The sequence below is a fragment of the Phalangium opilio genome, unplaced genomic scaffold, assembly GCF_054372755.1.
Source record: "Phalangium opilio isolate 3A_F unplaced genomic scaffold, DU_Popi_V2 ptg000082l_1, whole genome shotgun sequence".
In the NCBI taxonomy this organism is placed as follows: Eukaryota; Metazoa; Arthropoda; class Arachnida; order Opiliones; family Phalangiidae; genus Phalangium; species Phalangium opilio.
The window spans coordinates 14,784,087-14,804,012 of NW_028324189.1; the positions used below are offsets into that span (position 1 = coordinate 14,784,087).

The window sequence follows — 19,926 nt, forward strand, 5'->3', positions numbered from 1 at the left end:
ACACCGCTCCCGGATGGGCTCGAACCACCAACCTTTCGGTTAACAGCCGAAGGCGCTAACCATTGAGCCATGGAAGCTCAGAAAATAAATGGTCGTCAGGTATTGTGGAAAATATTTGACTTTTTACGTTACATTTGAGATCTCACAACACCGCTCCCGGATGGGCTCGAACCACCAACCTTTCGGTTAACAGCCGAAGGCGCTAACCATTGCGCAATGGAAGCCCAAAAATTAAATGTTCGTCAGTTATTGTGGAAAAATTTTGGATTTTTACGTTACATTTGAGATCTCACAACACCGCTCCCGGATGGGCTCGAACCACCAACCTTTCGGTTAGCAGCCGAACGCGCTAACCATTGCGCAATGGAAGCCCAAAAATTAAATGTTCGTCAGTTATTGTGGAAAAATTTTGGATTTTTACGTTACATTTGAGATCTCACAACACCGCTCCCGGATGGGCTCGAACCACCAACCTTTCGGTTAACAGCCGAAGGCGCTAACCATTGAGCCATGGAAGCTCAGAAAATAAATGGTCGTCAGGTATTGTGGAAAATATTTGACTTTTTACGTCACATCTGAGACCTCGAACCACCAACCTTTCGATTAACAGCTGAACGCGCTAACCATTGCGCAACGGAAGCCCAAAAATTAAATGTTCGTCAGGTATTGTGGAAAAACTTTGAATTTTTACGTTACATTTGAGATCTCACAACACCGCTCCCGGGAGGGCTCAAACCACCAGTTTTTTGAATAACAGCTAAACGCGCTAACCACTGCGCCACGGAAGCCCAAAAATTAAATGATCGTCAGGTATTGTGGAAAAACTTTGAATTTTTACGTTACATTTGAGATCTCACAACACCGCTCCCGGGTGGGCACGAACCACCAACCTTTCGGTTAACAGCCGAACGCGCTAACCATTGAGCCATCGAAGCTCAGAAAATAAATGGTCGTCAGGTATTGTTGAAAAACTTTGACATTTTACGTTACATCTGAGACCTCACAACACCGCTCCCGGATGGGCTCGAACCACCAACTTTTCGGTTAGCAGCCGAACGCGCTAACCATTGCGCAATGGAAGCCCAAAAATTAAATGTTCGTCAGTTATTGTGGAAAAATTTTGGATTTTTACGTTACATTTGAGACCTCACAACACCGCTCCCGGGTGGGCTCGAACCCCCAACCTTTCGGTTAACAGCCGAACGCGCTAACCATTGCGCAACGGAAGCCGAAATATTAAATGTTCGTCAGGTATTGTGGAAAAACTTTGACTTTTTACGTCACATCTGGACCTCACAACACCGCTCCCGGATGGGCTCGAACCACCAACCTTTCGGTTAACAGCCGAAGGCGCTAACCATTGAGCCATGGAAGCTCAGAAAATAAATGGTCGTCAGGTATTGTGGAAAATTTTTGACTTTGTACGTCACATCTGAGACCTCACAACACCGCTCTCGGGTGGGCTCGAACCACCAACCTTTCGATTAACAGCTGAACGCGCTAACCATTGCGCAACGGAAGCCCAAAAATTAAATGTTCGTCAGGTATTGTGGAAGAACTTTGAATTTTTACGTTACATTTGAGATCTCACAACACCGCTCCCGGGAGGGCTCAAACCACCAGTTTTTGAATAACAGCTGAACGCGCTAACCACTGCGCCACGGAAGCCCAAAAATTAAATGATCGTCAGGTATTGTGGAAAAAGTTTGGATTTTTACGTTACATTTGAGATCTCACAACACCACTCCCGGGTGGGCTCGAACCAACAACCTTTCGGTTAAAAGCCGAACGCGCTAACCATTGAGCCATGGAAGTCCAAAAATTAAGTGTTCGTCAGGTTTTGTGGAAAATTTTTGACTTTTTACGTCACATCTGAGACCTCACAACACCGCTCCCGGGTGGGCTCGAACCACCAACCTTTCGATTAACAGCTGAACGCGCTAACCATTGCGCAACGGAAGCCCAAAAATTAAATGTTCGTCAGTTATTGTGGAAAAATTTTGGATTTTACGTTACATTTGAGATCTCACAACACCGCTCCCGGATGGGCTCGAACCACCAACCTTTCGGTTAGCAGCCGAACGCGCTAACCATTGCGCAATGGAAGCCCAAAAATTAAATGTTCGTCAGTTATTGTGGAAAAATTTTGGATTTTTACGTTACATTTGAGATCTCACAACACCGCTCCCGGATGGGCTCGAACCACCAACCTTTCGGTTAACAGCCGAAGGCGCTAACCATTGCGCAATGGAAGCCCAAAAATTAAATGTTCGTCAGTTATTGTTTAAAAATTTTGGATTTTTACGTTACATTTGAGATCTCACAACACCGCTCCCGGATGGGCTCGAACCACCAACCTTTCGGTTAGCAGCCGAACGCGCTAACCATTGCGCAATGGAAGCCCAAAAATTAAATGTTCGTCAGTTATTGTGGAAAAATTTTGGATTTTTACGTTACATTTGAGATCTCACAACACCGCTCCCGGATGGGCTCGAACCACCAACCTTTCGGTTAACAGCCGAAGGCGCTAACCATTGAGCCATGGAAGCTCAGAAAATAAATGGTCGTCAGGTATTGTGGAAAATATTTGACTTTTTACGTCACATCTGAGACCTCACAACACCGCTCCCGGGTGGGCTCGAACCACCAACCTTTCGATTAACAGCTGAACGCGCTAACCATTGCGCAACGGAAGCCCAAAAATTAAATGTTCGTCAGGTATTGTGGAAAAACTTTGAATTTTTACGTTACATTTGAGATCTCACAACACCGCTCCCGGGAGGGCTCAAACCACCAGTTTTTTGAATAACAGCTAAACGCGCTAACCACTGCGCCACGGAAGCCCAAAAATTAAATGATCGTCAGGTATTGTGGAAAAACTTTGAATTTTTACGTTACATTTGAGATCTCACAACACCGCTCCCGGATGGGCACGAACCACCAACCTTTCGGTTAACAGCCGAACGCGCTAACCATTGAGCCATCGAAGCTCAGAAAATAAATGGTCGTCAGGTATTGTTGAAAAACTTTGACATTTTACGTTACATCTGAGACCTCACAACACCGCTCCCGGATGGGCTCGAACCACCAACTTTTCGGTTAGCAGCCGAACGTGCTAACCATTGCGCAATGGAAGCCCAAAAATTAAGTGTTCGTCAGTTATTGTGGAAAAATTTTGGATTTTTACGTTACATTTGAGATCTCACAACACCGCTCCCGGATGGGCTCGAACCACCAACCTTTCGGTTAGCAGCCGAACGCGCTAACCATTGCGCAATGGAAGCCCAAAAATTAAATGTTCGTCAGTTATTGTGGAAAAATTTTGGATTTTTACGTTACATTTGAGATCTCACAACACCACTCCCGGATGGGCTCGAACCACCAACCTTTCGGATAACAGCCGAAGGCGCTAACCATTGAGCCATGGAAGCTCAGAAAATAAATGGTCGTCAGGTATTGTGGAAAATATTTGACTTTTTACGTCACATCTGAGACCTCACAACACCGCTCCCGGGTGGGCTCGAACCACCAACCTTTCGATTAACAGCTGAACGCGCTAACCATTGCGCAACGGAAGCCCAAAAATTAAATGTTCGTCAGGTATTGTGGAAAAACTTTGAATTTTTACGTTACATTTGAGATCTCACAACACCGCTCCCGGGAGGGCTCAAACCACCAGTTTTTTGAATAACAGCTAAACGCGCTAACCACTGCGCCACGGAAGCCCAAAAATTAAATGATCGTCAGGTATTGTGGAAAAACTTTGAATTTTTACGTTACATTTGAGATCTCACAACACCGCTCCCGGGTGGGCACGAACCACCAACCTTTCGGTTAACAGCCGAACGCGCTAACCATTGAGCCATCGAAGCTCAGAAAATAAATGGTCGTCAGGTATTGTTGAAAAACTTTGACATTTTACGTTACATCTGAGACCTCACAACACCGCTCCCGGATGGGCTCGAACCACCAACTTTTCGGTTAGCAGCCGAACGCGCTAACCATTGCGCAATGGAAGCCCAAAAATTAAATGTTCGTCAGTTATTGTGGAAAAATTTTGGATTTTTACGTTACATTTGAGATCTCACAACACCGCTCCCGGGTGGGCTCGAACCACCAACCTTTCGGTTAACAGCCGAACGCGCTAACCATTGCGCAACGGAAGCCGAAATATTAAATGTTCGTCAGGTATTGTGGAAAAACTTTGACTTTTTACGTCACATCTGGACCTCACAACACCGCTCCCGGATGGGCTCGAACCACCAACCTTTCGGTTAACAGCCGAAGGCGCTAACCATTGAGCCATGGAAGCTCAGAAAATAAATGGTCGTCAGGTATTGTGGAAAATTTTTGACTTTGTACGTCACATCTGAGACCTCACAACACCGCTCTCGGGTGGGCTCGAACCACCAACCTTTCGATTAACAGCTGAACGCGCTAACCATTGCGCAACGGAAGCCCAAAAATTAAATGTTCGTCAGGTATTGTGGAAGAACTTTGAATTTTTACGTTACATTTGAGATCTCACAACACCGCTCCCGGGAGGGCTCAAACCACCAGTTTTTTGAATAACAGCTGAACGCGCTAACCACTGCGCCACGGAAGCCCAAAAATTAAATGATCGTCAGGTATTGTGGAAAAAGTTTGGATTTTTACGTTACATTTGAGATCTCACAACACCACTCCCGGGTGGGCTCGAACCAACAACCTTTCGGTTAAAAGCCGAACGCGCTAACCATTGAGCCATGGAAGTCCAAAAATTAAATGTTCGTCAGGTTTTGTGGAAAATTTTTGACTTTTTACGTCACATCTGAGACCTCACAACACCGCTCCCGGGTGGGCTCGAACCACCAACCTTTCGATTAACAGCTGAACGCGCTAACCATTGCGCAACGGAAGCCCAAAAATTAAATGTTCGTCAGTTATTGTGGAAAAATTTTGGATTTTACGTTACATTTGAGATCTCACAACACCGCTCCCGGGTGGGCTCGAACCACCAACCTTTCGGTTAGCAGCCGAACGCGCTAACCATTGCGCAATGGAAGCCCAAAAATTAAATGTTCGTCAGTTATTGTGGAAAAATTTTGGATTTTTACGTTACATTTGAGATCTCACAACACCGCTCCCGGATGGGCTCGAACCACCAACCTTTCGGTTAGCAGCCGAACGCGCTAACCATTGCGCAATGGAAGCCCAAAAATTAAATGTTCGTCAGTTATTGTGGAAAAATTTTGGATTTTTACGTTACATTTGAGATCTCACAACACCGCTCCCGGATGGGCTCGAACCACCAACCTTTCGGTTAACAGCCGAAGGCGCTAACCATTGAGCCATGGAAGCTCAGAAAATAAATGGTCGTCAGGTATTGTGGAAAATTTTTGACTTTTTACGTCACATCTGAGACCTCACAACACCGCTCCCGGGTGGGCTCGAACCACCAACCTTTCGATTAACAGCTGAACGCGCTAACCATTGCGCAACGGAAGCCCAAAAATTAAATGTTCGTCAGTTATTGTGGAAAAAGTTTGGATTTTTACGTTACATTTGAGATCTCACAACACCGCTCCCGGGTGGGCTCGAACCACCAACCTTTCGGTTAGCAGCCGAACGCGCTAACCATTGCGCAATGGAAGCCCAAAAATTAAATGTTCGTCAGTTATTGTGGAAAAAGTTTGGATTTTTACGTTACATTTGAGATCTCACAACACCGCTCCCGGATGGGCTCGAACCACCAACATTTCGGTTAACAGCCGAAGGCGCTAACCATTGAGCCATGGAAGCTCAGAAAATAAATGGTCGTCAGGTATTGTGGAAAATATTTGACTTTTTACGTCACATCTGAGACCTCACAACACCGCTCCCGGGTGGGCTCGAACCACCAACCTTTCGATTAACAGCTGAACGCGCTAACCATTGCGCAACGGAAGCCCAAAAATTAAATGTTCGTCAGGTATTGTGGAAAAACTTTGAATTTTTACGTTACATTTGAGATCTCACAACACCGCTCCCGGGAGGGCTCAAACCACCAGTTTTTTGAATAACAGCTAAACGCGCTAACCACTGCGCCACGGAAGCCCAAAAATTAAATGATCGTCAGGTATTGTGGAAAAACTTTGAATTTTTACGTTACATTTGAGATCTCACAACACCGCTCCCGGGTGGGCACGAACCAGCAACCTTTCGGTTAACAGCCGAACGCGCTAACCATTGAGCCATCGAAGCTCAGAAAATAAATGGTCGTCAGGTATTGTTGAAAAACTTTGACATTTTACGTTACATCTGAGACCTCACAACACCGCTCCCGGATGGGCTCGAACCACCAACTTTTCGGTTAGCAGCCGAACGCGCTAACCATTGCGCAATGGAAGCCCAAAAATTAAATGTTCGTCAGTTATTGTGGAAAAATTTTGGATTTTTACGTTACATTTGAGATCTCACAACACCGCTCCCGGGTGGGCTCGAACCACCAACCTTTCGGTTAGCAGCCGAACGCGCTAACCATTGCGCAATGGAAGCCCAAAAATTAAATGTTCGTCAGTTATTGTGGAAAAAGTTTGGATTTTTACGTTACATTTGAGATCTCACAACACCGCTCCCGGATGGGCTCGAACCACCAACATTTCGGTTAACAGCCGAAGGCGCTAACCATTGAGCCATGGAAGCTCAGAAAATAAATGGTCGTCAGGTATTGTGGAAAATATTTGACTTTTTACGTCACATCTGAGACCTCACAACACCGCTCCCGGGTGGGCTCGAACCACCAACCTTTCGATTAACAGCTGAACGCGCTAACCATTGCGCAACGGAAGCCCAAAAATTAAATGTTCGTCAGGTATTGTGGAAAAACTTTGAATTTTTACGTTACATTTGAGATCTCACAACACCGCTCCCGGGAGGGCTCAAACCACCAGTTTTTTGAATAACAGCTAAACGCGCTAACCACTGCGCCACGGAAGCCCAAAAATTAAATGATCGTCAGGTATTGTGGAAAAACTTTGAATTTTTACGTTACATTTGAGATCTCACAACACCGCTCCCGGGTGGGCACGAACCAGCAACCTTTCGGTTAACAGCCGAACGCGCTAACCATTGAGCCATCGAAGCTCAGAAAATAAATGGTCGTCAGGTATTGTTGAAAAACTTTGACATTTTACGTTACATCTGAGAAATCACAACACCGCTCCCGGATGGGCTCGAACCACCAACTTTTCGGTTAGCAGCCGAACGCGCTAACCATTGCGCAATGGAAGCCCAAAAATTAAATGTTCGTCAGTTATTGTGGAAAAATTTTGGATTTTTACGTTACATTTGAGATCTCACAACACCGCTCCCGGGTGGGCTCGAACCACCAACCTTTCGGTTAACAGCCGAACGCGCTAACCATTGCGCAACGGAAGCCGAAGTATTAAATGTTCGTCAGGTATTGTGGAAAAACTTAGACTTTTTACGTCACATCTGGACCTCACAACACCGCTCCCGGATGGGCTCGAACCACCAACCTTTCGGTTAACAGCCGAAGGCGCTAACCATTGAGCCATGGAAGCTCAGAAAATAAATGGTCGTCAGGTATTGTGGAAAATTTTTGACTTTTTACGTCACATCTGAGACCTCACAACACCGCTCTCGGGGGGGCTCGAACCACCAACCTTTCGATTAACAGCTGAACGCGCTAACCATTGCGCAACGGAAGCCCAAAAATTAAATGTTCGTCAGGTATTGTGGAAGAACTTTGAATTTTTACGTTACATTTGAGATCTCACAACACCGCTCCCGGGAGGGCTCAAACCACCAGTTTTTTGAATAACAGCTGAACGCGCTAACCACTGCGCCACGGAAGCCCAAAAATTAAATGATCGTCAGGTATTGTGGAAAAAGTTTGGATTTTTACGTTACATTTGAGATCTCACAACACCACTCCCGGGTGGGCTCGAACCAACAACCTTTCGGTTAAAAGCCGAACGCGCTAACCATTGAGCCATGGAAGTCCAAAAATTAAATGTTCGTCAGGTTTTGTGGAAAATTTTTGACTTTTTACGTCACATCTGAGACCTCACAACACCGCTCCCGGGTGGGCTCGAACCACCAACCTTTCGGTTAACAGCCGAACGCGCTAACCATTGAACCATGGAAGCTCAGAAAATAAATGTTCGTCAGGTATTGTTGAAAAACTTTGACATTTTACGTTACATCTGAGACCTCACAACACCGCTCCCGGATGGGTTCGAACCACCAACCTTTCGGTTAGCAGCCGAACGCGCTAACCATTGCGCACGGAAGCCCAAAAATTAAATGTTCGTCAGGTATTGTGGAAAAACTTTGAATTTTTACGTTACATTTGAGATCTCACAACACCGCTCCCGGGAGGGCTCAAACCACCAGTTTTTTGAATAACAGCTAAACGCGCTAACCACTGCGCCACGGAAGCCCAAAAATTAAATGATCGTCAGGTATTGTGGAAAAACTTTGAATTTTTACGTTACATTTGAGATCTCACAACACCGCTCCCGGGTGGGCACGAACCAGCAACATTTCGGTTAACAGCCGAACGCGCTAACCATTGAGCCATCGAAGCTCAGAAAATAAATGGTCGTCAGGTATTGTTGAAAAACTTTGACATTTTACGTTACATCTGAGACCTCACAACACCGCTCCCGGATGGGCTCGAACCACCAACTTTTCGTCTAGCAGCCGAACGCGCTAACCATTGCGCAATGGAAGCCCAAAAATTAAATGTTCGTCAGTTATTGTGGAAAAATTTTGGATTTTTACGTTACATTTGAGATCTCACAACACCGCTCCCGGGTGGGCTCGAACCACCAACCTTTCGGTTAACAGCCGAACGCGCTAACCATTGCGCAACGGAAGCCGAAGTATTAAATGTTCGTCAGGTATTGTGGAAAAACTTTGACTTTTTACGTCACATCTGGACCTCACAACACCGCTCCCGGATGGGCTCGAACCACCAACCTTTCGGTTAACAGCCGAAGGCGCTAACCATTGAGCCATGGAAGCTCAGAAAATAAATGGTCGTCAGGTATTGTGGAAAATTTTTGACTTTTTACGTCACATCTGAGACCTCACAACACCGCTCTCGGGGGGGCTCGAACCACCAACCTTTCGATTAACAGCTGAACGCGCTAACCATTGCGCAACGGAAGCCCAAAAATTAAATGTTCGTCAGGTATTGTGGAAGAACTTTGAATTTTTACGTTACATTTGAGATCTCACAACACCGCTCCCGGGAGGGCTCAAACCACCAGTTTTTTGAATAACAGCTGAACGCGCTAACCACTGCGCCACGGAAGCCCAAAAATTAAATGATCGTCAGGTATTGTGGAAAAAGTTTGGATTTTTACGTTACATTTGAGATCTCACAACACCACTCCCGGGTGGGCTCGAACCAACAACCTTTCGGTTAAAAGCCGAACGCGCTAACCATTGAGCCATGGAAGTCCAAAAATTAAATGTTCGTCAGGTTTTGTGGAAAATTTTTGACTTTTTACGTCACATCTGAGACCTCACAACACCGCTCCCGGGTGGGCTCGAACCACCAACCTTTCGATTAACAGCTGAACGCGCTAACCATTGCGCAACGGAAGCCCAAAAATTAAATGTTCGTCAGGTATTGTGGAAAAACTTTGAATTTTTACGTTACATTTGAGATCTCACAACACCGCTCCCGGGAGGGCTCAAACCACCAGTTTTTTGAATAACAGCTAAACGCGCTAACCACTGCGCCACGGAAGCCCAAAAATTAAATGATCGTCAGGTATTGTGGAAAAACTTTGAATTTTTACGTTACATTTGAGATCTCACAACACCGCTCCCGGGTGGGCACGAACCACCAACCTTTCGGTTAACAGCCGAACGCGCTAACCATTGAGCCATCGAAGCTCAGAAAATAAATGGTCGTCAGGTATTGCTGAAAAACATTGACTTTTTACGTCACATCTTAGATCTCACAACACCGCTCCCGGGTGGGCACGAACCACCAACCTTTCGGTTAACAGCCGAACGCGCTAACCATTGAACCATGGAAGCTCAGAAAATAAATGGTCGTCAGGTATTGTTGAAAAACTTTGACATTTTACGTTACATCTGAGACCTCACAACACCGCTCCCGGATGGGCTCGAACCACCAACCTTTCGGTTAGCAGCCGAACGCGCTAACCATTGCGCAATGGAAGCCCAAAAATTAAATGTTCGTCAGTTATTGTGGAAAAATTTTGGATTTTTACGTTACATTTGAGATCTCACAACACCGCTCCCAGGTGGGCTCGAACCACCAACCTTTCGGTTAACAGCCGAACGCGCTAACCATTGCGCAACGGAAGCCGAAATATTAAATGTTCGTCAGGTATTGTGGAAAAACTTTGACTTTTTACGTCACATCTGGACCTCACAACACCGCTCCCGGATGGGCTCGCACCACCAACCTTTCGGTTAACAGCCGAAGGCGCTAACCATTGAGCCATGGAAGCTCAGAAAATAAATGGTCGTCAGGTATTGTTGAAAAACTTTGACATTTTACGTTACATCTGAGATCTCACAACACCGCTCCCGGGTGGGCTCGAACCAACAACCTTTCGGTTAACAGCTGAACGCGCTAACCATTGCGCAACGGAAGCCCAAAATTTAAATGTTCGTCAGGTATTGTGGAAAAACTTTGAATTTTTACGTTACATTTGAGATCTCACAACACCGCTCCCGGGAGGGCTCAAACCACCAGTTTTTTGAATAACAGCTGAACGCGCTAACCACTGCGCCACGGAAGCCCAAAAATTAAATGTTCGTCAGGTATTGTGGAAAAAGTTTGGATTTTTACTTTACATTTGAGATCTCACAACACCACTCCCGGGTGGGCTCGAACCAACAACCTTTCGGTTAAAAGCCGAACGCGCTAACCATTGAGCCATGGAAGCCCAAAAATTAAATGTTCGTCAGGTTTTGTGGAAAAATTTTGGATTTTTACGTTACATCTTAGATCTCACAACACCGCTCCCGGGTGGGTACGAACCACCAACCTTTCGGTTAACAGCCGAACGCGCTAACCATTGAACCATGGAAGCTCAGAAAATAAATGGTCGTCAGGTATTGTTGAAAAACTTTGACATTTTACGTTACATCTGAGACCTCACAACACCGCTCCCGGATGGGCTCGAACCACCAACCTTTCGGTTAGCAGCCGAACGCGCTAACCATTGCGCAATGGAAGCCCAAAAATTAAATGTTCGTCAGTTATTGTGGAAAAATTTTGGATTTTTACGTTACATTTGAGATCTCACAACACCGCTCCCGGGTGGGCTCGAACCACCAACCTTTCGGTTAGCAGCCGAACGCGCTAACCATTGCGCAATGGAAGCCCAAAAATTAAATGTTCGTCAGTTATTGTGGAAAAATTTTGGATTTTTACGTTACATTTGAGATCTCACAGCACCGCTCCCGGATGGGCTCGAACCACCAACCTTTCGGTTAACAGCCGAAGGCGCTAACCATTGAGCCATGGAAGCTCAGAAAATAAATGGTCGTCAGGTATTGTGGAAAATATTTGACTTTTTAAGTCACATCTGAGACCTCACAACACCGCTCTCGGGTGGGCTCGAACCACCAACCTTTCGATTAACAGCTGAACGCGCTAACCATTGCGCAACGGAAGCCCAAAAATTAAATGTTCGTCAGGTATTGTGGAAAAACTTTGAATTTTGACGTTACATTTGAGATCTCACAACACCGCTCCCGGGAGGGCTCAAACCACCAGTTTTTTGAATAACAGCTAAACGCGCTAACCACTGCGCCACGGAAGCCCAATAATTAAATGATCGTCAGGTATTGTGGAAAAACTTTGAATTTTTACGTTACATTTGAGATCTCACAACACCGCTCCCGGGTGGGCACGAACCACCAACCTTTCGGTTAACAGCCGAACGCGCTAACCATTGAGCCATCGAAGCTCAGAAAATAAATGGTCGTCAGGTATTGTTGAAAAACTTTGACATTTTACGTTACATCTGAGACCTCACAACACCGCTCCCGGATGGGCTCGAACCACCAACCTTTCGGTTAGCAGCCGAACGCGCTAACCATTGCGCAATGGAAGCCCAAAAATTAAATGTTCGTCAGTTATTGTGGAAAAATTTTGGATTTTTACGTTACATTTGAGATCTCACAACACCGCTCCCGGGTGGGCTCGAACCAACAACCTTTCGGTTAAAAGCCGAACGCGCTAACCATTGAGCCATGGAAGTCCAAAAATTAAATGTTCGTCAGGTTTTGTGGAAAAACTTTGACTTTTTACGTCACATCTTAGATCTCACAACACCGCTCCCGGATGGGCTCGAACCACCAACCTTTCGGTTAACAGCCGAAGGCGCTAACCATTGAGCCATGGAAGCTCAGAAAATAAATGGTCGTCAGGTATTGTGGAAAATTTTTGACTTTTTACGTCACATCTGAGACCTCACAACACCGCTCCCGGGTGGGCTCGAACCACCAACCTTTCGATTAACAGCTGAACGCGCTAACCATTGCGCAACGGAAGCCCAAAAATTAAATGTTCGTCAGGTATTGTGGAAAAACTTTGAATTTTTACGTTACATTTGAGATCTCACAACACCGCTCCCGGGAGGGCTCAAACCACCAGTTTTTTGAATAACAGCTGAACGCGCTAACCACTGCGCCACGGAAGCCCAAAAATTAAATGATCGTCAGGTATTGTGGAAAAAGTTTGGATTTTTACGTTACATTTGAGATCTCACAACACCACTCCCGGGTGGGCTCGAACCAACAACCTTTCGGTTAAAAGCCGAACGCGCTAACCATTGAGCCATGGAAGTCCAAAAATTAAATGTTCGTCAGGTTTTGTGGAAAAATTTTGGATTTTTACGTCACATCTTAGATCTCACAACACCGCTCCCGGGTGGGCTCGAACCAACAACCTTTCGGTTAACAGCTGAACGCGCTAACCATTGCGCAACGGAAGCCCAAAAATTAAATGTTCGTCAGGTATTGTGGAAAAACTTTGAATTTTTACGTTACATTTGAGATCTCACAACACCGCTCCCGGATGGGCTCGAACCACCAACCTTTCGGTTAGCAGCCGAACGCGCTAACCATTGCGCAATGGAAGCCCAAAAATTAAATGTTCGTCAGTTATTGTGGAAAAATTTTGGATTTTTACGTTACATTTGAGATCTCACAACACCGCTCCCGGGTGGGCTCGAACCACCAACCTTTCGGTTAGCAGCCGAACGCGCTAACCATTGCGCAATGGAAGCCCAAAAATTAAATGTTCGTCAGTTATTGTGGAAAAATTTTGGATTTTTACGTTACATTTGAGATCTCACAACACCGCTCCCGGATGGGCTCGAACCACCAACCTTTCGGTTAGCAGCCGAACGCGCTAACCATTGCGCAATGGAAGCCCAAAAATTAAATGATCGTCAGGTATTGTGGAAAAAGTTTGGATTTTTACGTTACATTTGAGATCTCACAACACCACTCCCGGGTGGGCTCGAACCAACAACCTTTCGGTTAAAAGCCGAACGCGCTAACCATTGAGCCATGGAAGTCCAAAAATTAAATGTTCGTCAGGTTTTGTGGAAAAATTTTGGATTTTTACGTCACATCTTAGATCTCACAACACCGCTCCCGGGTGGGCTCGAACCAACAACCTTTCGGTTAACAGCTGAACGCGCTAACCATTGCGCAACGGAAGCCCAAAAATTAAATGTTCGTCAGGTATTGTGGAAAAACTTTGAATTTTTACGTTACATTTGAGATCTCACAACACCGCTCCCGGGAGGGCTCAAACCACCAGTTTTTTGAATAACAGCTGAACGCGCTAACCACTGCGCCACGGAAGCCCAAAAATTAAATGTTCGTCAGGTATTGTGGAAAAAGTTTGGATTTTTACGTTACATTTGAGATCTCACAACACCACTCCCGGGTGGGCACGAACCACCAACCTTTCGGTTAACAGCCGAACGCGCTAACCATTGAGCCATCGAAGCTCAGAAAATAAATGGTCGTCAGGTATTGTTGAAAAACTTTGACATTTTACGTTACATCTGAGACCTCACAACACCGCTCCCGGATGGGCTCGAACCACCAACCTTTCGGTTAGCAGCCGAACGCGCTAACCATTGCGCAATGGAAGCCCAAAAATTAAATGTTCGTCAGTTATTGTGGAAAAATTTTGGATTTTTACGTTACATTTGAGATCTCACAACACCGCTCCCGGGTGGGCTCGAACCAACAACCTTTCGGTTAAAAGCCGAACGCGCTAACCATTGAGCCATGGAAGTCCAAAAATTAAATGTTCGTCAGGTTTTGTGGAAAAACTTTGACTTTTTACGTCACATCTTAGATCTCACAACACCGCTCCCGGATGGGCTCGAACCACCAACCTTTAGGTTAACAGCCGAAGGCGCTAACCATTGAGCCATGGAAGCTCAGAAAATAAATGGTCGTCAGGTATTGTGGAAAATTTTTGACTTTTTACGTCACATCTGAGACCTCACAACACCGCTCCCGGGTGGGCTCGAACCACCAACCTTTCGATTAACAGCTGAACGCGCTAACCATTGCGCAACGGAAGCCCAAAAATTAAATGTTCGTCAGGTATTGTGGAAAAACTTTGATTTTTTACGTTACATTTGAGATCTCACAACACCGCTCCCGGGAGGGCTCAAACCACCAGTTTTTTGAATAACAGCTGAACGCGCTAACCACTGCGAAACGGAAGCCCAAAAATTAAATGATCGTCAGGTATTGTGGAAAAAGTTTGGATTTTTACGTTACATTTGAGATCTCACAACACCACTCCCGGGTGGGCTCGAACCAACAACCTTTCGGTTAAAAGCCGAACGCGCTAACCATTGAGCCATGGAAGTCCAAAAATTAAATGTTCGTCAGGTTTTGTGGAAAAATTTTGGATTTTTACGTCACATCTTAGATCTCACAACACCGCTCCCGGGTGGGCTCGAACCAACAACCTTTCGGTTAACAGCTGAACGCGCTAACCATTGCGCAACGGAAGCCCAAAAATTAAATGTTCGTCAGGTATTGTGGAAAAACTTTGAATTTTTACGTTACATTTGAGATCTCACAACACCGCTCCCGGATGGGCTCGAACCACCAACCTTTCGGTTAGCAGCCGAACGCGCTAACCATTGCGCAATGGAAGCCCAAAAATTAAATGTTCGTCAGTTATTGTGGAAAAATTTTGGATTTTTACGTTACATTTGAGATCTCACGACACCGCTCCCGGGTGGGCTCGAACCACCAACCTTTCGGTTAGCAGCCGAACGCGCTAACCATTGCGCAATGGAAGCCCAAAAATTAAATGTTCGTCAGTTATTGTGGAAAAATTTTGGATTTTTACGTTACATTTGAGATCTCACAACACCGCTCCCGGATGGGCTCGAACCACCAACCTTTCGGTTAGCAGCCGAACGCGCTAACCATTGCGCAATGGAAGCCCAAAAATTAAATGATCGTCAGGTATTGTGGAAAAAGTTTGGATTTTTACGTTACATTTGAGATCTCACAACACCACTCCCGGGTGGGCTCGAACCAACAACCTTTCGGTTAAAAGCCGAACGCGCTAACCATTGAGCCATGGAAGTCCAAAAATTAAATGTTCGTCAGGTTTTGTGGAAAAATTTTGGATTTTTACGTCACATCTTAGATCTCACAACACCGCTCCCGGGTGGGCTCGAACCAACAACCTTTCGGTTAACAGCTGAACGCGCTAACCATTGCGCAACGGAAGCCCAAAAATTAAATGTTCGTCAGGTATTGTGGAAAAACTTTGAATTTTTACGTTACATTTGAGATCTCACAACACCGCTCCCGGGAGGGCTCAAACCACCAGTTTTTTGAATAACAGCTGAACGCGCTAACCACTGCGCCACGGAAGCCCAAAAATTAAATGTTCGTCAGGTATTGTGGAAAAAGTTTGGATTTTTACGTTACATTTGAGATCTCACAACACCACTCCCGGGTGGGCACGAACCAACAACCTTTCGGTTAAAAGCCGAACGCGCTAACCATTGAGCCATGGAAGCCCAAAAATTAAATGTTCGTCAGGTTTTGTGGAAAAATTTTGGATTTTTACGTTACATCTTAGATCTCACAACACCGCTCCCGGGTGGGCACGAACCACCAACCTTTCGGTTAACAGCCGAACGCGCTAACCATTGAACCATGGAAGCTCAGAAAATAAATGGTCGTCAGGTATTGTTGAAAAACTTTGACATTTTACGTTACATCTGAGACCTCACAACACCGCTCCCGGATGGGCTCGAACCACCAACCTTTCGGTTAGCAGCCGAACGCGCTAACCATTGCGCAATGGAAGCCCAAAAATTAAATGTTCGTCAGTTATTGTGGAAAAATTTTGGATTTTTACGTTACATTTGAGATCTCACAACACCGCTCCCGGATGGGCTCGAACCACCAACCTTTCGGTTAACAGCCGAAGGCGCTAACCATTGAGCCATGGAAGCTCAGAAAATAAATGGTCGTCAGGTATTGTGGAAAATATTTGACTTTTTACGTCACATCTGAGACCTCACAACACCGCTCCCGGGTGGGCTCGAACCACCAACCTTTCGATTAACAGCTGAACGCGCTAACCATTGCGCAACGGAAGCCCAAAAATTAAATGTTCGTCAGGTATTGTGGAAAAACTTTGAATTTTTACGTTACATTTGAGATCTCACAACACCGCTCCCGGGAGGGCTCAAACCACCAGTTTTTTGAATAACAGCTAAACGCGCTAACCACTGCGCCACGGAAGCCCAAAAATTAAATGATCGTCAGGTATTGTGGAAAAATTTTGGATTTTTACGTTACATTTGAGATCTCACAACACCGCTCCCGGGTGGGCTCGAACCACCAACCTTTCGGTTAACAGCCGAACGCGCTAACCATTGCGCAACGGAAGCCGAAATATTAAATGTTCGTCAGGTATTGTGGAAAAACTTTGACTTTTTACGTCACATCTGGACCTCACAACACCGCTCCCGGATGGGCTCGAACCACCAACCTTTCGGTTAACAGCCGAAGGCGCTAACCATTGAGCCATGGAAGCTCAGAAAATAAATGGTCGTCAGGTATTGTGGAAAATTTTTGACTTTTTACGTCACATCTGAGACCTCACAACACCGCTCTCGGGTGGGCTCGAACCACCAACCTTTCGATTAACAGCTGAACGCGCTAACCATTGCGCAACGGAAGCCCAAAAATTAAATGTTCGTCAGGTATTGTGGAAAAACTTTGAATTTTTACGTTACATTTGAGATCTCACAACACCGCTCCCGGGAGGGCTCAAACCACCAGTTTTTTGAATAACAGCTGAACGCGCTAACCACTGCGCCAAGGAAGCCCAAAAATTAAATGATCGTCAGGTATTGTGGAAAAAGTTTGGATTTTTACGTTACATTTGAGATCTCACAACACCACTCCCGGGTGGGCTCGAACCAACAACCTTTCGGTTAAAAGCCGAACGCGCTAACCATTGAGCCATGGAAGTCCAAAAATTAAATGTTCGTCAGGTTTTGTGGAAAAATTTTGGATTTTTACGTCACATCTTAGATCTCACAACACCGCTCCCGGGTGGCCTCGAACCAACAACCTTTCGGTTAACAGCTGAACGCGCTAACCATTGCGCAACGGAAGCCCAAAAATTAAATGTTCGTCAGGTATTGTGGAAAAACTTTGAATTTTTACGTTACATTTGAGATCTCACAACACCGCTCCCGGGAGGGCTCAAAACACCAGTTTTTTGAATAACAGCTGAACGCGCTAACCACTGCGCCACGGAAGCCCAAAAATTAAATGTTCGTCAGGTATTGTGGAAAAAGTTTGGATTTTTACGTTACATTTGAGATCTCACAACACCACTCCCGGGTGGGCTCGAACCAACAACCTTTCGGTTAAAAGCCGAACGCGCTAACCATTGAGCCATGGAAGCCCAAAAATTAAATGTTCGTCAGATTTTGTGGAAAAATTTTGGATTTTTACGTTACATCTTAGATCTCACAACACCGCTCCCGGGTGGGCACGAACCACCAACCTTTCGGTTAACAGCCGAACGCGCTAACCATTGAACCATGGAAGCTCAGAAAATAAATGGTCGTCAGGTATTGTTGAAAAACTTTGACATTTTACGTTACATCTGAGACCTCACAACACCGCTCCCGGATGGGCTCGAACCACCAACCTTTCGGTTAGCAGCCGAACGCGCTAACCATTGCGCAATGGAAGCCCAAAAATTAAATGTTCGTCAGTTATTGTGGAAAAATTTTGGATTTTTACGTTACATTTGAGATCTCACAACACCGCTCCCGGATGGGCTCGAACCACCAACCTTTCGGTTAGCAGCCGAACGCGCTAACCATTGCGCAATGGAAGCCCAAAAATTAAATGATCGTCAGGTATTGTGGAAAAAGTTTGGATTTTTACGTTACATTTGAGATCTCACAACACCACTCCCGGGTGGGCTCGAACCAACAACCTTTCGGTTAAAAGCCGAACGCGCTAACCATTGAGCCATGGAAGTCCAAAAATTAAATGTTCGTCAGGTTTTGTGGAAAAATTTTGGATTTTTACGTCACATCTTAGATCTCACGACACCGCTCCCGGGTGGGCTCGAACCACCAACCTTTCGGTTAGCAGCCGAACGCGCTAACCATTGCGCAATGGAAGCCCAAAAATTAAATGTTCGTCAGTTATTGTGGAAAAATTTTGGATTTTTACGTTACATTTGAGATCTCACAACACCGCTCCCGGATGGGCTCGAACCACCAACCTTTCGGTTAGCAGCCGAACGCGCTAACCATTGCGCAATGGAAGCCCAAAAATTAAATGATCGTCAGGTATTGTGGAAAAAGTTTGGATTTTTACGTTACATTTGAGATCTCACAACACCACTCCCGGGTGGGCTCGAACCAACAACCTTTCGGTTAAAAGCCGAACGCGCTAACCATTGAGCCATGGAAGTCCAAAAATTAAATGTTCGTCAGGTTTTGTGGAAAAATTTTGGATTTTTACGTCACATCTTAGATCTCACAACACCGCTCCCGGGTGGGCTCGAACCAACAACCTTTCGGTTAACAGCTGAACGCGCTAACCATTGCGCAACGGAAGCCCAAAAATTAAATGTTCGTCAGGTATTGTGGAAAAACTTTGAATTTTTACGTTACATTTGAGATCTCACAACACCGCTCCCGGGAGGGCTCAAACCACCAGTTTTTTGAATAACAGCTGAACGCGCTAACCACTGCGCCACGGAAGCCCAAAAATTAAATGTTCGTCAGGTATTGTGGAAAAAGTTTGGATTTTTACGTTACATTTGAGATCTCACAACACCACTCCCGGGTGGGCTCGAACCAACAACCTTTCGGTTAAAAGCCGAACGCGCTAACCATTGAGCCATGGAAGCCCAAAAATTAAATGTTCGTCAGGTTTTGTGGAAAAATTTTGGATTTTTACGTTACATCTTAGATCTCACAACACCGCTCCCGGGTGGGCACGAACCACCAACCTTTCGGTTAACAGCCGAACGCGCTAACCATTGAACCATGGAAGCTCAGAAAATAAATGGTCGTCAGGTATTGTTGAAAAACTTTGACATTTTACGTTACATCTGAGACCTCACAACACCGCTCCCGGATGGGCTCGAACCACCAACCTTTCGGTTAGCAGCCGAACGCGCTAACCATTGCGCAATGGAAGCCCAAAAATTAAATGTTCGTCAGTTATTGTGGAAAAATTTTGGATTTTTACGTTACATTTGAGATCTCACAACACCGCTCCCGGATGGGCTCGAACCACCAACCTTTCGGTTAACAGCCGAAGGCGCTAACCATTGAGCCATGGAAGCTCAGAAAATAAATGGTCGTCAGGTATTGTGGAAAATAT

The 19,926-nt window shown here is 45.5% G+C and overlaps 30 non-coding genes across 30 annotated transcripts; all 30 read right to left on the reverse strand.

The window, feature by feature from the left end:
• Nucleotides 1-298: 298 nt before the first annotated feature.
• On the reverse strand, nucleotides 299-371 carry TRNAS-GCU (transfer RNA serine (anticodon GCU)). Its single transcript has one exon. It is a non-coding gene; the product is annotated as a tRNA-Ser (tRNA).
• A 638-nt stretch (nucleotides 372-1,009) lies between these two features.
• TRNAS-GCU (transfer RNA serine (anticodon GCU)) lies at nucleotides 1,010-1,082 on the reverse strand. The gene has a single exon. It is a non-coding gene; the product is annotated as a tRNA-Ser (tRNA).
• A 953-nt stretch (nucleotides 1,083-2,035) lies between these two features.
• On the reverse strand, nucleotides 2,036-2,108 carry TRNAS-GCU (transfer RNA serine (anticodon GCU)). Its single transcript has one exon. It is a non-coding gene; the product is annotated as a tRNA-Ser (tRNA).
• Nucleotides 2,109-2,329: 221 nt separating this feature from the next.
• Nucleotides 2,330-2,402, reverse strand: TRNAS-GCU (transfer RNA serine (anticodon GCU)). The gene has a single exon. It is a non-coding gene; the product is annotated as a tRNA-Ser (tRNA).
• Nucleotides 2,403-3,211: 809 nt separating this feature from the next.
• TRNAS-GCU (transfer RNA serine (anticodon GCU)) lies at nucleotides 3,212-3,284 on the reverse strand. Its single transcript has one exon. It is a non-coding gene; the product is annotated as a tRNA-Ser (tRNA).
• Nucleotides 3,285-3,946: 662 nt separating this feature from the next.
• Nucleotides 3,947-4,019, reverse strand: TRNAS-GCU (transfer RNA serine (anticodon GCU)). Its single transcript has one exon. It is a non-coding gene; the product is annotated as a tRNA-Ser (tRNA).
• A 954-nt stretch (nucleotides 4,020-4,973) lies between these two features.
• TRNAS-GCU (transfer RNA serine (anticodon GCU)) lies at nucleotides 4,974-5,046 on the reverse strand. The gene has a single exon. It is a non-coding gene; the product is annotated as a tRNA-Ser (tRNA).
• Nucleotides 5,047-5,120: 74 nt separating this feature from the next.
• On the reverse strand, nucleotides 5,121-5,193 carry TRNAS-GCU (transfer RNA serine (anticodon GCU)). The gene has a single exon. It is a non-coding gene; the product is annotated as a tRNA-Ser (tRNA).
• Nucleotides 5,194-5,561: 368 nt separating this feature from the next.
• Nucleotides 5,562-5,634, reverse strand: TRNAS-GCU (transfer RNA serine (anticodon GCU)). The gene has a single exon. It is a non-coding gene; the product is annotated as a tRNA-Ser (tRNA).
• Nucleotides 5,635-6,296: 662 nt separating this feature from the next.
• TRNAS-GCU (transfer RNA serine (anticodon GCU)) lies at nucleotides 6,297-6,369 on the reverse strand. The gene has a single exon. It is a non-coding gene; the product is annotated as a tRNA-Ser (tRNA).
• A 74-nt stretch (nucleotides 6,370-6,443) lies between these two features.
• On the reverse strand, nucleotides 6,444-6,516 carry TRNAS-GCU (transfer RNA serine (anticodon GCU)). The gene has a single exon. It is a non-coding gene; the product is annotated as a tRNA-Ser (tRNA).
• A 662-nt stretch (nucleotides 6,517-7,178) lies between these two features.
• Nucleotides 7,179-7,251, reverse strand: TRNAS-GCU (transfer RNA serine (anticodon GCU)). The gene has a single exon. It is a non-coding gene; the product is annotated as a tRNA-Ser (tRNA).
• A 955-nt stretch (nucleotides 7,252-8,206) lies between these two features.
• Nucleotides 8,207-8,278, reverse strand: TRNAS-GCU (transfer RNA serine (anticodon GCU)). The gene has a single exon. It is a non-coding gene; the product is annotated as a tRNA-Ser (tRNA).
• A 1,837-nt stretch (nucleotides 8,279-10,115) lies between these two features.
• TRNAS-GCU (transfer RNA serine (anticodon GCU)) lies at nucleotides 10,116-10,188 on the reverse strand. The gene has a single exon. It is a non-coding gene; the product is annotated as a tRNA-Ser (tRNA).
• Nucleotides 10,189-11,143: 955 nt separating this feature from the next.
• On the reverse strand, nucleotides 11,144-11,216 carry TRNAS-GCU (transfer RNA serine (anticodon GCU)). The gene has a single exon. It is a non-coding gene; the product is annotated as a tRNA-Ser (tRNA).
• Nucleotides 11,217-11,290: 74 nt separating this feature from the next.
• TRNAS-GCU (transfer RNA serine (anticodon GCU)) lies at nucleotides 11,291-11,363 on the reverse strand. The gene has a single exon. It is a non-coding gene; the product is annotated as a tRNA-Ser (tRNA).
• Nucleotides 11,364-12,025: 662 nt separating this feature from the next.
• TRNAS-GCU (transfer RNA serine (anticodon GCU)) lies at nucleotides 12,026-12,098 on the reverse strand. Its single transcript has one exon. It is a non-coding gene; the product is annotated as a tRNA-Ser (tRNA).
• A 956-nt stretch (nucleotides 12,099-13,054) lies between these two features.
• On the reverse strand, nucleotides 13,055-13,127 carry TRNAS-GCU (transfer RNA serine (anticodon GCU)). Its single transcript has one exon. It is a non-coding gene; the product is annotated as a tRNA-Ser (tRNA).
• Nucleotides 13,128-13,201: 74 nt separating this feature from the next.
• TRNAS-GCU (transfer RNA serine (anticodon GCU)) lies at nucleotides 13,202-13,274 on the reverse strand. Its single transcript has one exon. It is a non-coding gene; the product is annotated as a tRNA-Ser (tRNA).
• Nucleotides 13,275-13,348: 74 nt separating this feature from the next.
• On the reverse strand, nucleotides 13,349-13,421 carry TRNAS-GCU (transfer RNA serine (anticodon GCU)). The gene has a single exon. It is a non-coding gene; the product is annotated as a tRNA-Ser (tRNA).
• Nucleotides 13,422-14,083: 662 nt separating this feature from the next.
• On the reverse strand, nucleotides 14,084-14,156 carry TRNAS-GCU (transfer RNA serine (anticodon GCU)). Its single transcript has one exon. It is a non-coding gene; the product is annotated as a tRNA-Ser (tRNA).
• Nucleotides 14,157-15,112: 956 nt separating this feature from the next.
• TRNAS-GCU (transfer RNA serine (anticodon GCU)) lies at nucleotides 15,113-15,185 on the reverse strand. The gene has a single exon. It is a non-coding gene; the product is annotated as a tRNA-Ser (tRNA).
• A 74-nt stretch (nucleotides 15,186-15,259) lies between these two features.
• On the reverse strand, nucleotides 15,260-15,332 carry TRNAS-GCU (transfer RNA serine (anticodon GCU)). The gene has a single exon. It is a non-coding gene; the product is annotated as a tRNA-Ser (tRNA).
• A 74-nt stretch (nucleotides 15,333-15,406) lies between these two features.
• Nucleotides 15,407-15,479, reverse strand: TRNAS-GCU (transfer RNA serine (anticodon GCU)). Its single transcript has one exon. It is a non-coding gene; the product is annotated as a tRNA-Ser (tRNA).
• An 809-nt stretch (nucleotides 15,480-16,288) lies between these two features.
• Nucleotides 16,289-16,361, reverse strand: TRNAS-GCU (transfer RNA serine (anticodon GCU)). The gene has a single exon. It is a non-coding gene; the product is annotated as a tRNA-Ser (tRNA).
• Nucleotides 16,362-18,198: 1,837 nt separating this feature from the next.
• On the reverse strand, nucleotides 18,199-18,271 carry TRNAS-GCU (transfer RNA serine (anticodon GCU)). The gene has a single exon. It is a non-coding gene; the product is annotated as a tRNA-Ser (tRNA).
• Nucleotides 18,272-18,345: 74 nt separating this feature from the next.
• On the reverse strand, nucleotides 18,346-18,418 carry TRNAS-GCU (transfer RNA serine (anticodon GCU)). The gene has a single exon. It is a non-coding gene; the product is annotated as a tRNA-Ser (tRNA).
• A 221-nt stretch (nucleotides 18,419-18,639) lies between these two features.
• On the reverse strand, nucleotides 18,640-18,712 carry TRNAS-GCU (transfer RNA serine (anticodon GCU)). Its single transcript has one exon. It is a non-coding gene; the product is annotated as a tRNA-Ser (tRNA).
• A 74-nt stretch (nucleotides 18,713-18,786) lies between these two features.
• On the reverse strand, nucleotides 18,787-18,859 carry TRNAS-GCU (transfer RNA serine (anticodon GCU)). Its single transcript has one exon. It is a non-coding gene; the product is annotated as a tRNA-Ser (tRNA).
• An 809-nt stretch (nucleotides 18,860-19,668) lies between these two features.
• On the reverse strand, nucleotides 19,669-19,741 carry TRNAS-GCU (transfer RNA serine (anticodon GCU)). The gene has a single exon. It is a non-coding gene; the product is annotated as a tRNA-Ser (tRNA).
• Between the last annotated feature and the right edge of the window lie 185 nt (nucleotides 19,742-19,926).